The sequence below is a fragment of the Pelodiscus sinensis genome, chromosome 6, assembly GCF_052426305.1.
Source record: "Pelodiscus sinensis isolate ZL-2025 chromosome 6, ASM5242630v1, whole genome shotgun sequence".
Classification (NCBI taxonomy): Eukaryota; Metazoa; Chordata; order Testudines; family Trionychidae; genus Pelodiscus; species Pelodiscus sinensis.
This window is the reverse complement of record NC_143057.1, coordinates 84,660,001-84,675,191: the sequence shown is the minus strand read 5'-3', so window position 1 is coordinate 84,675,191 and position 15,191 is coordinate 84,660,001. Positions and strand designations below refer to the sequence as shown.

Below are 15,191 nucleotides of genomic sequence, written 5' to 3'. Positions count from 1 at the left end.
GCTGTTTCTATATAGGGTTGCCTGGTGTCCGGTATTGTACTGGACAGTCCGGTATTTGTGTGCTCTGTCCAGTATTTTCTGATTTTTCTGGCTGCACACTGGTCGGAAGCCTGGCGTGGGTGGGGGAGCGGCTGGGAATCCCAGCTGGGAGGCGGGGCCACGATTGCTGCCGGGAGCCCTGTCGGCCTACTCCTCACTCATGCGTTGCTGGGAGCCTGCGCGGGACAGGCAGCAAGTGCCGAGGTCAGTCCCACTCCCTGCCGGCCAATTTGCTCACCCCCCCCCTTCCTGGCCAGCCGGTTCTCCCCCTCTTCCGCTCCTGATCTTCCCCGACCAGCCCCCCTGCATTCCCCCACCAGCTCTGCTTCCTGCTGGCCCGTTCCTCTTCCTGATCTCCCCCGGCCAGCACCACTGCACCTCTCCCCGCCCCTGCCAGCTCTGCTTCCCACCCCTCCTTTCTCCCGACCCCCCCTTCCTCCCGGCCAGTGCCACGGCCCCCGACCCCCCCCAGCTCTGCTTCCTGGCTGGCCCGTTCCTCTTCATGATCTCCTTGGCCAGCACCGCTGCACCCTCCACCCCGCCAGCTCTGCTTCCCACCCCATCTTCCTCCCGGCCACCCTCGCAGCCCCGATCCCCCTAAGCTGTGCTTCCCACCCACCCCTTACTCCCGGCCAGTCGCCCCTCCCCCAATATCCCAGAGCCAGCCCTATTCCGCCCAACCCCACTCATCACCATGACCAGACCTGCTTCCCGTTGGCCCACCCATCTACCCTGGCCAGCCCTGTTGCCCCCCCCCCCATTAGCTGTTTCCAGGCCCCCCCCCCTTCCCTGCCAGCACCACTCCCTTTCTCGCTGCTACCCCCCAATGAAGCGTGTCCCGTTTTTCGGTTTTTTTTTAAATGACTATTTGGTAACCCCTAGCAGGTAACCCCTGGTAACCCAATGATCCAGGTTCTTGGAGTCTTTTTTTTTTTTGCTCAACAACTGCCCCCCCCCCCCTTTTTTTCCCTTCAACAATTTTTTTTCCCTGGTGGCTTTTTTTTGGGGAGGGAGGGAGGGAGGGTGTTCGGTATTTTTGTTTCAGCCATCTGGCAACCCTATTTCTATACTGTTCTGAGACCTAGAACAAATATCGTAAATGAAATCTTGTGGCTTCAGCTACTGCCAGAATTGCCTGGTTGTCCCCTACTGAACCACCTTTGTTTAAAAGGAGATTGATAAATAGTGAGCTTGTTGACTTGAGAAGATGGAATTTGAGCTGAGGTCTAACAAGTGCTTCCTAAGCAGATGCAGGCAATGGGCATCCAAAGGGCAGCATTGAAAATCTTCACCTTGGTGAAGGAGCCTGGACACCTTCAATAGCCAGAAAATGCAGAGATCTAACTCATGACTCATGGGCATTTTGGGTCTTGCATAAGATGGCTACACTGGTGCTCAGATTCGGCAATGATGAAGGTGTTATACTGAGTCAGTTCCTGTGCACCTGTATATACGCTGTCCACATTTATATGCAGTTTTTCTTGGGTAAGTGAGAATTTGTTCCCTTGTGTGATGCAGTGTGATATTTAATGCTGCGTTACCATACTGGGGCATGTCATTCTTTCTCTCACACACATCTCTGCATTCTGCTTGGGGGTCAGAATAACTTGGTTGCATGGCTTCTAATTGTGTCAATATTCCATTATGTGGTTTTATTGACCCACTTCTTTTTGGCAGCAATAACAAAACAACATATCAATGTCTTCTGCATCTCCTTTGTTATCTTTTTAAAAAAGTGGAGGAATTTTGAATATGGAACAGGGTTATGTGTGTCAGTGTGTCTGTGTGCACATGCACATTTGTGCTACCTACTGCAAATGCCCAAGTCAGCAACAGTCTATTATTTATTTCAGAGAGTTTGTCTGTGAGTGAGAGAGTGAGTCTGTTTGTCCAACTCTTTGTTCAAGAACTCCTAAACGGTAAGAGCTAAGATCACCAAATTTTGTATTCAGCTTCTTCTTATCATAACTGAAAGCAAGGTAGTCTGTAGGGTGGGCTGAAGCTACCCCCACCCCAATTCATATGGGTATGCATAAAACCATATCAAAAGCTTCACTAAAGATATATCACACCCTCTGTTTTCCCCATATCCACAGAGCCAGTTTTCTCATCATAGAAGGCAATCAGGTTGGGCAGGCATGACTTGCCCTGGGTGAATCCATGTTGACTGTTCCTGACCACCTTCCTTTCCTCCAAGTGTTTCAAAATGGATTCCTTGAGGATCTGCTCCATGATTTTGCCAGGTACTGAGGGGATGCTGATCTGTCTGTAGCTCCCCAGATCCTCCTCCTCTTTTCCCTTTTTAAAAGATTGGCACTACATTTGCCTTTTTCCCATCATCTGGGACCTCTCCCAGTTGCCAGGTTTTTAAAGATAATGACCCATGGCCCTGAAATCACATCTGCCAATTCTTTCAGCACTCTCAGCTGCATTAGATCCAGCCCCATGGACTTGTTGTGCATGTCCAGCTTTTCTAAATAGTCCTTAACCCGTTTTCTCACCACTGAAGGCTTACGGTTGCTCAGGTTTTTTTTCCAGAATGAAAGTAAAGGAGCCAAAGACAAAACAGTTCTTATAAATTTAATTAATAAAGTATTTATGCCTGACAGAGGTTCACAGGAACATCTGTTGTTTGATTCTGAGAGAAGCCAAGTTTGTAGAATGAATAGTATCCTGGCCAGGTTTCAGCCTAGGTAATTACATTCTTCCTACTTGACATTTTTCTTGTCGTTTCAACTGGATGCAGTATTTTTCCCCACTTCCTTTGCCTAATTATTGTATATGGTTGCTGTATGCTCTTAAATTGCTGTAATTCATTCCTGAGATTGCCATAATGTAGTTATGGGATGATTCCATGGGCGTTTGCATCTCCAGAGAAATTCAGCTTGTGCCTGGAGACCTAGCAGGTAAAATATGTTAGCTGTGATATTAAAAAAAGACATGGACTTTTTTCTCAGGCTACTTATAATAGGAGTGTGAAGGAATATGAATCACTGACCAAACTAGTGAAAATATATTTTTGGTAGAATTATAAAGAGCAAAATTTGACATATTTGATTCAAATTTCTACCATGTTGAAAAAACGTCTAGATCTGAATCCTAAGCACGTAAGCATACATAAGCAATCCTGCAAATCTCCCCTTCATTACTACTTATTCAAGCTCCTAATTCTGTAGCACCCTTCCAACTAGCAGTCTGCCTACGACAGAGCTGTAATGTACGGCAATGCTGAAATAATGCCTTCTGCAATTATAGTTGTAAGGTAATATAATCTAAGAAATTCCTTGCACACAGAAGGCCTGATTTCCACTGCCTTGCACCTTATAAAGTCATTTACATCTGTATAAAGTGGATCTTAACACATTCTGATTTAGTACCATTTTATTGCTCTTCTACATGCACACACATTCAAGAGAGTAGAGAATCAGGTGTACTTTTACACCAGAGTAACTCTTTTGACATCCATGGTTTTACCCTTTCCATTAACATTTGTGTAGTGTTACAGACTGGCTCTGAAACAAAAAGGAACCTTAGTTATAAGAGTTCTTTCTATGGTATGTTTAAGCCCTTTTAATACAGTAAGCATCAGTAAAGAATACTTCCTGTTCCAAGGGCATATAAAGCTTATAAGAAGATAAAATTCTAGATTTTAAGACAGGGGTGGGGAACCTTTTTTGAGTCAGGGACCAATGACTCACAGAAAAATCAGTCAGGGGCTGGGGGCTGGAGAGCCAGCACGAGCTCTCCAATGCTGAGGGAGGCCCTAAGCCAGGGGTGTCCAAACTTTTTTCAAAGAGGGCCAGATTTGAAGAAGTGAACATGCGTGAGGGCCGTCCCCGCACTTTCAGCCCCAAGACGGAGGGCCCGCAGGGTCGGAGGCGGGCGGAGAGCGTAGGGCACGCCAGCCTCACGGCGGCCCGGGGACAGGGCGAACCCGCAGCCGAGCGGGGGAGCGGGGCTGCGGACGTGCCCTACAGGGCTGGTTCTAGGACCGCGGAGGCCATGGGCGGCGGCGGCGCAGCCGGAAGTGGCGCGCCAGTTCAAAAGAGCGCCGGGGAGCCAGGAGAGGGGGAGGAAGCGGGGGCCGTATTAAATCGGAACACGGGCCGCAATTGGCCCGCCGGCCGGACTTTGGACATGCCTGCCCTAAGCCTTAGGGGCCTGATCCAGGCAACCCAGTGGCTGCATCCGGTCCCCAGGCCTTAGGTTCCCCACACCTGCTGTAAGGTGTGCAAACTAATCACAAAACATTTCAGTTTGTAGGGTCTTGATGAAAAACTGATTTTTTTTCTGCAGAAAAGAGACACTTCATGCAAAATCTTTTGTTTAGATGAAAACCCATTTTCCTTTAAAAACAGTTTTGACTGATGAAATTGACCCACCTTAGTATTTAATTTCTATCAGTATGTCAGATGTTTTTATTCTGTTACTTTTCCTCTGGCATGTACAAAAAAAGGGGACTATATTTTACAGATGAATTTAAGGTAATTCCTTCTATTACTGTTTTTTAAGACAGAATAAACCTAACAATTGGGAGGAAAATGTGATTATATTAATACACTTTAGATTCCCATCCTCAATCCAGAAAAATTGGAATGAACATACAGTAGCTCTTAATCAGTCACTAATCTAAGTTTATTAACAGAGCAATAGACAAACTGTGGGAAAAGCAAACTTTTGAAAAGCTAAGTACCTGAGAACTGCAGGCAGTTAGCAAATGGAATGAAACTCAATTTCCCATTGATACCTCAAGTTAGTTACTTAAAATGACCTATGAAGACCTTTATTTAAATTGGGTTTGTGCCTTATCTTGCCTTAAAGAGGACATGTAAGTTTATTTCTATCTGTCTAATAACTTAAAAATGTCAGAAAAGTCATCTGATTTGTGCCAAATGAGCTATCAGAGATGTGCAGTGTGGAGCATTCAAGGGATGAGGACTGAAGGTGAGTAATGTCCAGATTGTCAAATCAGGGTCAATGTTACTGGGGTTGGAACACAAGGAACGTCCTTTAAATTCATTTTCACAGGGGCCCAAATCCATAGGCACACGTCTCTGCAGGCCACTGTAAACATGGTGGCTACGGCTAGACTGGCATGATTTTCCACAATTCTTTTAACGGAAAAGTTTTTCCGTTAAAAGCATTTGCGGAAAAGAGTGTCTAGATTGGCCCGGACGCTTTTCCGCATCTTACTTCAGAAGACTTTCAAATCTGCACTTCAAAGGGAATCCTCTGAACTGGCATTCATGGGTGGGCGGGGGGGGGGGCTGAACAAAGACCCCCAACTACCTTACCCATTACAAAGATAGCTTCCCCAATTATCACCTCTAATACCATTAACTCACAGACATCTACCCTTCCCCACCTCTAATATCATTAACTCACAGGCATTTACCTTCCTCCCCCCCCCCCCCCCCCCCGCATCCCCCTTCTGTTCTGAAACGTGATTTGTCCTTTTCATATGTGTTCATTTTTTTTAATTGTATCCTTTGGTATATATGGTTATGACTATTTTCTTCCACTATTTGATCTGAGGAAGTGGGTCTGGCCCACGAAAGCTTATCATCTAATAAACCATCTTGTTAGTCTTTAAAGTGCTACATAGTCCTGTATTTTGTTTGTTACATTAAAGAACATACAGAAGCATGGCTGCATCGCTGCAGCTTTGCCACTGAAAACTCTCTAGTGTAGCTACTATAAAACTGGTCTCATAAGTAATTTATACCTTTTGAAATGTTACCCTTAATATTCATTTCCCTCTCAGATGCTCCGCTTCCATTCTTGTTGTACTGTCACTAGACCTCCAGTCACCATGGAATCTGCTGGGGTCGAGAAGGCATTAGGTTGTAAAAATCCTCAGAATATATATTTTCTAGACAAAAATCTTTCAGGCCTACTTTATGCATAATGAACACAGAGGAGGACTAGAATGGGTTTTTTTCCTGTTGGAGGTCACCTTTAATATATCAGGTGTTTTGGACACAGAGTAGTGATGGTAGGAATAACAGAAGAACAGCTTTTGAAAAAAAATACTGTTTACCAGCATATGCTTTCTCTTTGAAATCTTTTGTAATTTGAAGAGGAAGAGGTGGGTCAGGGTGGATACACTTTAAATAAAGGCCTGTAATCAAACAGTTGAAGCAAGTGTAAATGCTTTGTTTAGTTTCTAGCAAGGAAGAAACTTTTAGATATGCCTCTTTCAGATAGCACACATGCTTTTGTTTACATTTCTGTCTCCTTCCCTATCTGTAAATGTGGAGATTACAATGACTGTTTTTCTTTATATAATTAGTGATAATTTGACTGATAGAGCAGTACTTTTTCAGAATGGCTGAATATATTGCAAAGAGCCCAAGAACAACTTATGTTTGCCATCTTGTCGTTGTATCCCAGCAAAGGCAATGGCCTAAATATATGGAGGGTTTCTGTCATAGAAGTAAAACATTTCCAGTAGAGGGGGCTACTGTTAGAGCACTAAATAAAAATGGACAGATCTTCAGAAATTCGGAACATCTTGAATTTGGGGTCACTGTTATTTAGGTGTCTAGTGATAGATACTCAAGTTTGAATGTTTTGGCCAGAGAAGTTATATAATTACCCATTGAAAAAAGAAATATCTACCACAAAGATTATATAGAAAGAAAGAAAGAAAGAAAGAAAGAAAGAAAGAAAGAAAGAAAGAAAGAAAGAAAGAAAGAAAGAAAGAAAGAAAGAAAGAAAGAAAGAAAGAAAGAAAGAAAAAGATTGATTGATTGATTGATTGATTGATTGATTGATTGCATTTGAAAGGAATGCTCCTGGCAAGGATGGTTGTCCTCCACACCAACCCACACTTTCTTCACAAAGTAACCATGGGCTTGTTTCTCTTTGCACACCATTTATTGTTACTCCAGTGACTTAAGGGTGTGAGGAGAATCACATACCATGTGTTTTTGTGTAATCTTGCTTTGTTCTTCTGTCACCCCTTGTAGTTTCCAGGCTTTAACATTGCTTTCAAGTCTCCTCAATCATCATCCCAACAGCATCTTTTGGCAATGAGCACACCCTGTCCCAACAACTTGGAGTGACTTCTCAGACTGGATACCTTTGCCTTGCTTCTACTTTTCATGTGAAGTTTGGTGTTTTAGTCTCTGAGGACATCCACAGTGGTTATCCTTTCAACAGCAAAATTCCAAAAGCATCTTAAAGAGAGCAATGTTTATCCTTTGGCTACCCCAGGGTTCTCTGAGATTCCCAGGGTCACCAGAGTGAGTCAATAGGAAATCAGTGTCATCCTCACAGAGTCCTTATGTTATTCTGAATCTGTGCTCCTGGCACATCCCACTTCCAGCTATGTAGGCAGGGGGCACCGAGAAAGCCAAATACAGCTTGGAGTTATGTTATCTGAGGGAGCAACTACAGGTGCCAATGTATCCACTCGGCCTATCCACTCTGCCCTGATCCACCCACTGCTAGCTCAGCTATCAATGAAAGAGCCCTTTGTGGCACAGAGCTGGTGGTGCCCTGAATTCAGCTCTCTCTCTCTCTCTCTCTCTCTCTTCCACATTTGAAATTGGTACAAGAGATTCTGTCCCATAGGATCATTTGCAGCTCTCTGTAAACATCTCAGCATATGAGTCACCCTGGTGAAGTTTCAGTTCTGCACGGCTTGTACTTTTTTTGTTTAGACTGTGTAGGACACTTTGATGTTTCACTGTGGACATCCTGTCTTACACTGTTGTTGCTAATCAAACATACCACAGATTAGACTGTGAACTCTGATGCCAGCTCATTATTTTTTGGTGGATATTCTAGTTTACCCAGTATTTAAAGGAAATCCACAAAACCCAAAGAACAAGTTTTTTTCCCATCACCTCCTGTCACTCAGAGTATCTTTCTTCATTTGTAGCAAATAGTTCATGCAGCAGAAGAGCAAAATCTTTTGAGATTATAGCCGGGAGTGTGGATTTTCTTATATTTATCATCTAACTACATTTTTGGTTTGGGATTATTATTAAAATGTGTAGTAGAGAAACACAGTTTGGGGAAGTAAAAGTTTTTCAATATTCTCAGTTACATCATCTCTGGGTCTGTGACCTTTTCAACTTGGCTGGGAATCTGCTGGAAAACAGCTGTGATGTTTTTTAGTTTTGAATTGTAAAAAGGAAACTCTTTGCCCTAATGTCTTGCTTTGTTAGTATTACTGTTGTAAACTTCTTGAGGATTTTGTAGAATACTCAGTGTTGGGTTTTTGACAGTGAAGTGCTGATTTTGTGTGTGTGTCATTTATAGAGGTTACCCCAGGGTGAGCCAACACAATTTAGTGTTGGGTTACTTCGGTCCTTAGGCCTGTAACAAAATGTTCAGACCCTTAAAACTACAGTGGGAAACCAATTACATATAGATTTATGGGTGTTGGGCAGAGAATTTGGGGCATTGTATTTTTCTCCTCTCAATTTAGTACTGCTAAATTGCTTGGTAGAATTGATCATGGATACATTAATCAATGTGCTTGGGAAATACCTGCTATTTTCAAGTTACAGACTTGAGGTCAAAGACTGAATTGTCAAAAGAAGACACAGTGGAACAACTTGATAAGAAAGAATTTAAGAATGAAAAGACTGAACTGCATGTGCGGCTCCGCCCCCGGGCACAAGGCACATGCGCAGCCCCACCCCCCGGTGCACTGCGCCCCTTAGAGCTGCCATCAGGTGCAGTGCGCCTAGGGCTGGGGGCCATGGGCAGGGGGTGCTCCTTGCTGCCATCAGGTGCCACGCAGCTCCCGGCCCCAGGCGCGTGGCGCCTGATTGCGGCTCTAAGGGGAGCCACGTGGCTGGGCGTGTGGCGCCCCTTACAGCTGCCATGAGACACCCCCCATAGGTTGGCGCCCTGGGCAGCTGACTAGCTAACCCCCTCCTTAATCCGGCCCTGCATTTAGACTAAAGGCTTCTTTTGCTAGAAGCGATGCGCTTTTGCGAAAGAGAGCATCCAGACTCATTGGACGCTCTCTTGCATACAGGCCACCCGGAACCACTTCAGCCAGGGCTTTAGCTCACCAGTTGCTTCCAAGTGCTGGTGCCGGAGCCTTGCAGAATTACGCGCTTAAAGGGACCCCCCGGACAGCCATTTCTCTCCTGCTGAGTACTTGCCTATCTCTTCTAGGGACACCACAGCTTTAGCAGTGCCTGCTGTGGTTGCTCTGTTCTTTTTTGGACGCCACAGCCTTTTCCTTTGTGCTATGGAGCTGGAGCTGCCCTTGGACATGCAATGGACCCACACGGCCATGCTGCAATTTTTGCAGCACTTTCTGCCAGCTGCCTTCCTGGTCCTGCACAGCCAGGACTCTGAGCTCATTCTGGGGACCCTCTCCATGGCTGCAGCTGCTCCACTCTGGCAACTGAACCCCACTGTGGAGATGCATTTTTGGAGGCTCGACACCAGTATGGACTGGTGGGACCAGCTGGTCATGGAGCGGTGGGATGATCAGCCATGGCTCCAAAGCTTCCGCATGCAGAAGGCCACCTTTTTGGAGCTATTTGCCTGGCTCACCCCTGCCCTCTGGAGACGCAACACCCACTTGCGACCCACCATCCCCCTGGAGAAGCAGGTCGCAAGAGACTTCTAGAAGCTTGCCACCCCCAACAGCTACCAGTTGGTGGGCAACCAGTTCGGTGTGGGGAAGTCCACCATTGGGGCCCTCCTTCGATCCGTGCACCATCGAGCATCCCGTATATTAAGAGGAAGGGCTACTTCTTCATGGTGCTGCAGGCCCTGGTCGACCACTGGGGACACTTCACAGACATTTTTCTCGGGTGGTTGGGAAGGGCACATGATGCCCGAGTGTTCCAGATCTCTAGCCTGTACAGGAAGCTGGAGGCAGGCACATTCTTCTCCCGCCGTGACTTAGCGGTTGGGGACGTGCAGATGCCATTGTGCATCGTGGGGGATGCAACCTACCCCTTCATGCCATGACTGATGAAGCCTTATACCAGCCACTTGGATCCCAGCATGGACCGATTTGATACCCACCTGAACTGGGCCAGGATCCAGGTAGAGTGTGCCTTCAGCCGCCTCAAGGCACATTTCCGGTGCCTCCTCACTTGCCTTGACATGGGGGAGCACAACATACTTCAGTTGGTGTCAGCATATCGTGTCCTCCACAACATTGTGGAGAGGAAGGGGGAGGCCACGAGGGGCATCAGCCATTGACAGGTGCCATCCACCAGGCCCATTAGGCCAGGGTGTGCATCCGGGAGGCCCTGAGGGAGTGGTTCTCTCAAGGACCCCAGTAACTCTCCCCAGGGCCTCCTCCCTAGGGACCTCTGCCTTGCGGCCCTATCCCTTCCCCACCACAACCCCACCCTTCACACTTTCCCTCACCTCCCAGAAAATACACCAGTTTGGTTTAAAACAAAATGCAGTCTGTATTGATTAAAGATTCCAAAAAGGTGGGCAGTGGGAGGGGGGCCTCATAACTGGGAGGGAGGCAGCTCGATGTGCTACCTCAAGTGTGGGGACCTCATCAGGGTTGGGTGGGTCCGAGGAGCACAGGGAGGTGAAGAGGAGGGTGGGCTGGAGCAGGGGCAGGGGAGCAGGGGGAGAGGCCATGGGCATCACTTGAGGAGGGAGCAGAGTCATGGCAGGGGAAGCAGGCAGATGGGGAATGGGCATAGCAGGGAGGGCAGGAGCAGCGGCATCAGGCGGGTGTTCCACCATGCGGGACATGACGTCACACGTGGTGTCACACCACTGCATTAATTGGTCCCAGGTGAACACCCACCACTCAAAGTTGGCACAGACATTGTGCACCAAGGTCTCATGGATGTCATGCAGGACACTGATGTTCTGGTGTGTCAGGTCCTTGTGCACCCTGGTGCGTTTGCAGGACCCCTGGGCTCTGGTGGGTGGCTGAAGTGGTATGTCTCAGCCCTCAGTCCTGACTGGTCCAGCTGTAGAGAACACACAAGAGGGAGAGGCAGTCAGTCATCCCTGAAGACACTGTCCCTAAGGCTGTACCCTCCACTGTGAGCAGCAACCAACAGTCCACAGCCCAGAGGAGGGGGATGTCCTGGGTGCAAGGCCATGTGGGGCCTGTACACCAGGTCCTGTCTCACAGGGGTCCCGACCTGCCCAGAGGACCGTGCTGCTCATTTCCCAACCCTCACCACCAGCCTATGGGCAAGCAGCCAAGGAAAGTGTCCAGCCACAGTGGGATCCCCTCATAGGCGGCAGAGGAGCCAGGAGCAGCCTGGCCCTCCCTGGGGTCCGCACACACAGGTGCGGTTCACTGGGCTGTCTGTGGGAGTGGCTGCTGCCTCGCATGTGCAGACATGCCCACAGGGCCGGACAGAGGCATGGGAGAGCCAGGCAGCTGCCCATGGTGCCAACCCACGGGGGACACCTGATGGCAGCTGTAAGGGGCATGCAGTGTCTCTTACAGCTGCCATGAGGAGCCGCGCACCCAGCTCCCGCAGCGCTGGCCCCGCGGCGCCGGACAGCAGTGCCCTTCCCCCCATGACTGCGGGGCCATGCATGGCCCAGCACGTGCGCTAGCAGCGCTGGCCGGGCCGGGCAGCACATGCACCGTGCGTCCCGAGGGCGGGCCCTGGGCTGCGCGCCAGTGGCCGTGGCTGGCGTGCCCATGTGCCGTGCGCCCTAGGGGTAGGCCCACACACCCTGGGGGGGGGGGTGGGCCCACGCCCCATGGGCAGGCCTGTGCATGTGCCCTGCACCTGGGGGCAGCGCTGCACGCCTGGGCCCAAGTCACCAAAAGGGCTCGGGGCAGCCCTGCATGCCCACATGCTGTGTGCGGCACTCCTCGGTCTGCGTAGGGTCGTGCCTGTGCCCTTGTGGCTAGTCTGCTTCCAGCTCACATGGCAGCACGTGTGGCCTCCCCTGACCCTAGGAGCAGCATTCCACCCATGCTCAGGGGCTGCCTGCTGCATCCACGTGCTGCACAGTAACTCAGCACATGGTTACACATTCACGGACCACTGCCCGATGTCCAGCCTGAGCAACACTCACCCCCTACTTCCATGCACCCTCCTCCCCCACCCTGTGTGTATGAAAGTGAGATCACTCACCTGAAGATCCCTTCCAGATGTCCGAGAAGGCCTGGGGGTATGTCTACACTACAAAGTTAATTCAAACTAACGGACATTAGTTCGAATTAACTTTGATAGGTGCTACACTAGCGCTCCGCTAGTTCGAACTTAATTCAAACTAGCGGAGCGCTTAGTTCGAACTAGGTAAACCTCATTGTACGAGGACTAAGCCTAGTTCGAACTTACTATTTCGAATTAAGGGGTGTGTAGTCCCTTAATTCGAACTAGTGGGAGGCTAGCCCTCCCCAGCTTTCCCTGGTGGCCACTCTGGCCAACACCAGGGAAACTCTATTGCCCCCCTCCTGGTCCCGGAGCCCTTAAAGGGGCACGGGCTGGCTACGGTGCCCGTTCCAGGTGCAAGCCTGCCAGCACCCAGCTAGCAAACCCTGCACCTGGCATGGCTCGAGCCAGCCACCCGATGCCCCTCAGCCCTCCCCCTCTTCCCGGGACCAGGCTGGCGGCTCCCGGGAGCTTGCCCAGAACCGCAAGAGGCGGGCACCCGCCTGGTCTAGTGCGGACATCGTGGACCTCGTCCACGACCTCCGCACTAGGCACAGGAAAGTGGCCGTCTAGGGCAGGATAGCTGCCAGCCTGGCCACCCAGGAGCATGTGTGCATGAAAATCAAGGTGGTCCACTGAGACCCCTGACCCTGACCTCTGAGCTTACAATGGCCGTACTGGGTCAGACCAAAGGTCCATCTAGCCCAGTAGCCTGTCTGCCGACAGCGGCCAACCCTAGGGACCCTGGAGGGGATGGACCAAAGACAGTGACCAAGCCATTTGTCTCGTGCCATCCCTCTCCAGCCTTCCACAAACTTTGGGCAGGGACACCACTCCTACCCCCTGGCTAATACCACTCCATGGACCCAACCTCCATGACTTTATCTCACTTCTCTTTAAACTCTGTTGTAGTTGTAGCCTTCACAGCCTCCTGCAGCAAGGAGTTCCACAGGTTGACTCTTTGCTTTGTGAAGAACAATTTTCTGTTACTAGTTTGAAGCCTGCTACCCATTCCTTTCCTTTGGTGTCCTCTAGTCCTTCTATTATGGGAACCAATGAAGAACTTTTTTTGATGCACCCTCTCTACCCCACTCTTGCTTTTATAGACCTCTATCCTATCCCCCTTCAGTCTCCTCTTTTTTAAACTGAAAAGTCCCAGTCTCTTTAGCCTCTCTTCATATGGGACCTCTTCCATACCTCTGATCATTTTAGTTGCACTCTCCTCTCCCACCCTCTCTCTTCCTCTCTCCCACCTCCTTTTCCCAGTCTCCCCGAGTTTTGTTCAATAAAGAGAGATTCTATTTTTGACCACACGTTTTCTTTACTTTGTACATCAGGAAGGGGGGCTAGGGAAGGGTAAGTGGAAGGAGGTGAGGGAGGAATGGGGTACGAGCCCCCGATGGGGAGGACTGGGCTGGCTCTGTGGGCTTCTGGGGGTGGAAGCTCTCCTGCAGCCCCCCAATTGCCCCCTCTCCCCAGATGGCAGGCTGCGGCAAGTGCAGCCGGTCTGATAGCCGAGTGCTGTGATGTGCCCAGTGTGGGTACTCCGGGCACTCCAAGCGAGGACTGCTTTGCAAGCGGGGAACCCCTGAGAACTGTCTGTCCGGGGTGGGGATCGGGTCCCTTTAAGCACAGCCCTTGGCTAGCCTGAGACAGCAGCTCCACGCTCTAAGTCCTCATCTGATCCCCTGCCGGCACTGCTTCCGGCCATCCTTAACCCCGGTTCAGGGTCCACTTAATGTGGACATGCTAGTTCGAATTAGGAAAACACTAATTCGAACTAGTTTTTTAGTCTGGATCCGTTAGTTCGAATTAGCTTAGTTCGAATTAACTAATTCGAACTAAGTTAGTTCGAATTAGTGCTGTAGTGTAGACATACCCTGGGAGACATCCTAGCTCCCTTGCACCAGCTTGAGGGAGAGGGTCACGGTGCCCGTCTCCTCCTCTTCCTCCGCCATAGCCAGCTGGCCCTGGCCCTCCTGCTCCTGCTCCTTCTCTGGCTAGCTGATGACTGGGATCTCCAGTCCGGAGTCCACAAGGATGAGTGGAGAAGATGTTTCCCCACCCCCCAAGATTTCGTGCAGTTCCCTGTAATAGGGACAGGTGTGGGGTCTTGCCCCTGAGCGGAAACTGCTCTCAGTGGCACAGACATATCCCTGGCAGACCTCTTTCACCTTACTCCAGACCTGTTCCAAGGTCCGGGGTGAGTGTTCACACTCCACCAGGGACTTACCCATCTGGCCATAAATGTCCATGTTGCTGCACTTTTTCTGGGGATCCTACAAGGCCTCCTCCTTGCCCCACAGTTTGAGGAGGGACTGGATCTCTGGGTCTGACCAGAAGGGTGTGCAACCCCTGGGGCTGCTCCCGGCGAGAGCTAGGAGGAGTCGCGGGAGGGTTTAGGTGTGGACATGGCTTGCAATGCCTTTGTCAAGGAGAGCTGCGCAGTCAGGGTGCTGCTCTCTGGCTGGCTTCCTGCCACAAGGCTTGTCTAGGGTGCCTGCAGCTTTAATAGGGGCCAGGAGACCGGAAATATAGAGTTGTAATTACTTTGTATGGAGTGGCTACCTGGACACCTGTGTTATTTCCTAGAGGCCTCTTCTTCTGAAAAAAACCCTCCTCCCCATCCACACACCTTTTTGCAAAAGAACTCTTTCTCAAAAAGGGTTCTTCCTTGTAGAAAAAGGATTACCGCTGTCAGAAAAAGCCCTCTGTTCTTTCGATTTACTTATGAAAGAACACAATTGCTGTGTGAATGTTCCACAAGTTTTTTCAGAAACACGGCCATTTTTCTGACAAAACTCGGTAGTGCAGACATACCAGCAGAGACTTTGAGAGACAGGCCAGTCCTTGCTTACAGACAGCCCCCCAACCTGAAACAAATACTCATCAACTGCACATCTCACCACAGAAACGCTAGCCCAGAAACCAATCTCTGCAACAAAAACCCATTTGCCAACTTATCCGCATATCTATTCAAATGATACCATCTTAGGATCTAACCATATCAGCCACACCATCAAGGGCTCATTCACCTGCACATCTGCTAATGTGATCTATGCCATCCTG

The 15,191-nt window shown here is 49.3% G+C and overlaps 1 long non-coding RNA gene across 2 annotated transcripts in view; it reads right to left on the bottom strand.

Moving 5' to 3' along the window:
- Positions 1-2,707: 2,707 nt before the first annotated feature.
- LOC112545996 (uncharacterized) overlaps positions 2,708-15,191 on the bottom strand; it is a 13,978-nt gene continuing 1,494 nt past the window's right edge. The window contains exons 2-4 of one of the 2 annotated variants that reach the window (XR_003089600.3): positions 10,799-10,967; positions 5,765-5,858; positions 2,708-2,938 (exon numbers count right to left, since the gene is read on the bottom strand). This is a non-coding gene — a long non-coding RNA (uncharacterized LOC112545996). Of the gene's footprint in view, positions 2,939-5,764; positions 5,859-6,962; positions 7,093-10,798; positions 10,968-15,191 lie in introns of those variants that run through there. The other variant, XR_012904843.2, reaches the window with a different exon arrangement.